Here is a 2,991-nt window from a genome sequence, read left to right as displayed (position 1 = left end):
CCAGGAGCACTCACTGGGCGGCCGTCTACCCCTGGGAGGGGCAGAGGAGCGGATACTGCTCTTCACCGCAGCAGCATCGCGCGTGCCAGCAGCATTCAGTACACAGAGGGTGACATTTACAGTACTCAAGGAATATTTATTTTCACTTTTTTACCGTGCTGGAGGGGGAAAAAAACTGAGCGAGCTGTCCGTGAACCATGCAAGACACCGTGTATTACGCTGCAGGCATTGGGCGCGCAGCCAAAAATGCAAATAGTTTCAGAGACCGCTGTGGAGACTGGTAGCTGTAGTCCTCATTACCCCCTCCCTCTCCTCCCGACCACTCCGTTGAGTGTCTGGTTTCCCGTACGGTTGTCACGCACCGCTGTGTATCCTGTAGTTATTTTTCAAATGCTTGGCATTTCCTGTTCTTTAACGGAGCTCTGATAAAACTGATTGTCTCACCATACAGCGATCAGAACTAGTATCTCCCGTAAGGTTCAATGCAGGAGCTACTTTTGCATTGAACTGCATCGCCACCCGTGGTGATCCGAGCTCGACGACGTGAAAGCAGGAAATTCACTGTAAAGCTCTCGGGATTTCCCTGTTTACCGCACTAACGCATCCGAGTTCGGATTGCGGACCAGATCAGTCAGTGGTGCACTGTCCCTGCCTAGAATAATAGGCAAGTGTATAGAGATCCAGTGTATCAGAGAGACAGGTGCTCCGTGTCAGTATTCACAGGGTTGCCCTGGAAGAAGCGCACCCGTTGCTTTCCTCCTCCCTCAACCTTCCTGGGCACCATGGCAGTGCCCTCCCCATTTTTGTGCATGAAGTTGTAAGGAATACAAGAATAAGAAACAGAGACTTGTTAGTGAGATACAATGAGGTCGGGGGGAGGCAGTTGGAGGCAGCGTTCCTGGGCTATGACAGTCCAGGCAGGAGATACAATGAGGTCAGGGGGGAGGCAGTTGGAGGCAGCGTTCCTTGGGCTATGAACAGTCCAGGCAGGATGGACCTATTTTATACACCAAAAGGAAGTTGACTCATTGCCAAGCGAGTCAATACCACAATGTGATTGAAACATTTTCAGCCCCCAGTTTAAAGAATTAAGCTGGTTATTAGCCGTTCTGTCCTATCTACTGCTAGCAATGTTGCCCTCGATGTTGAGATTTAGGCGTTTCGGATGGTGGCAGGTCTGCAGCACCGTCTACCACCAGAGAGGAGGAGATGGAGAGGAGCGGATACTTACGCTTCTAGTCGTGCTGTAGCGTCCGTCTACCAGCAGCATTCAGTACACATAGGGTGACATATAAAGTAGTCAAGAATGATTTCTTTCCCTTTTTTTTACGTGGTGGTGGGGAAAGAAACTGAGGAGCTGTTCCCTGAACCACGGCAGACACTGTGTTTGAACCTACAGCACTGGGAGCTCAGCCAAGAATGGAAATAATTTTCAGAGAACTGCTGTGACTGTGGGATAGCTGAGTCCTCAGCACCCCCTCCCTCCCTCTCATGAGCGTCCATTTGAGTTCTGAGCTCTTGGCTTCCCGTTACGCTTGTCACACAGCGCTGTGTATTCTGCAGTTTTTTTTCAAACGCTTTGGCATTCGTGTTCTGTAACGGAGCTGGATACAACAGATTTGTCTCCCCATACAGCGATCAGACCTAGATCTCCCGTACGGTCCATGCTGGAGCTCTTTTTGGATTTGAGACTGCATCGCCAGCCGTGCTGATCAGAGCCCACGCTGGACAAGCAGGAAATGTAATTCAAAAGTTCACGGGGCTTTTCCTTTTACCTGCCCGCTGCATCCGAGTTCAGATTGCTGCCAGAGCGGTCAGTGTTGCACTCTGGGATGCCGCCCAGAGGCCAATAATGTCGATTTCCATCCACACGAACCCTAATCTGAGTTATCACTATCGAATTTAGCGCTACTCCTCTCGTTTGGGGAGTTCCGAAATCGATTTAGGAGGCGGTTAACTCGATATTAATGACGACGTCGTGTGAACGGATACAGCGTTAAATCGGTATACTCGGCCCATTAAACGATTTAAAGTCGCAGTGTAGACCTGGCCTCAGTGTAGTGAAAAAACTGGAGATCTGTGGGCTGTGAGCTGAATCCAGGAAGCTCTAAGTAAAAAGTGGTCACTTTAAACTGATCATTTTCTCAGATGAAAAAATGCAAAGCTTTTGAAATGGAAAGTATGACTTTATTGTATTTTTGCATAAATACCTAAGTCATTGAAAGAGTTAAAAAGCATATAGAAACAAAAAGGTGAGATATTTCACAAAAAAGGGTTACTTTCTAACAGTTCTAGTCTAACACTGAGGTAATTATATACAAGCATTAGACCTGGATCCGATAACCTGAATCATGGAAAACAGACGCTTGCACTCACAACACACTGAAATTAATGGGACTCTGCAGGAACAAAGATCTGCCTATGTGGATCCAGTTATAACACTGGGGCCTAACTTCACACTCTGAAACATACAAAAGAAAGAAGTTTCCCAGGTAATTTCCTATTTTGTAAAGAAAATATCAACATGTATATGTATATAGCACAAACAACAGATAGGAAACAAGTACAAAATGAGATGACTTTCATTTTTCAAAATATGCTTTTTTTTTTTTTTTTTTTAATATCAGAGTTGGAAGGGACCTCAGGAGGTGATCTAGTCCAACCCCCTGCTCAAAGCAGCACCAATCCCCAGACAGATTTTTGCCTCAGATGCCTAAATGGCCCCCTCAAGGAGGGAACTCACAATTCTGGGTTTAGCAGACCAAGGCTCAAACCACTGAGCTATCCCCCAGAAAATTCTGCTTTAAATCAGACAGAGAAGGGACTTGAACCTGGGTTGCTTACCTCCCAGGCCAATGCCTTAACCACTTCCCCACACCTTATCCACCAAGCTGAAAAAAATGTAAGAAAATGCCTAGGTAAGCAGAGTTGTGCCTCTATCAAGCTCACCTGTATTGAACGAGTAAAGGAACACAAGAGACAAGCTTTATA

Source organism: Chelonoidis abingdonii, chromosome 2, assembly GCF_003597395.2.
Source record: "Chelonoidis abingdonii isolate Lonesome George chromosome 2, CheloAbing_2.0, whole genome shotgun sequence".
Lineage (NCBI taxonomy): Eukaryota > Metazoa > Chordata > Testudines > Testudinidae > Chelonoidis > Chelonoidis abingdonii.
The sequence above is the reverse complement of the archived record's forward strand: the minus strand, read 5'-3'. Positions refer to the sequence as shown.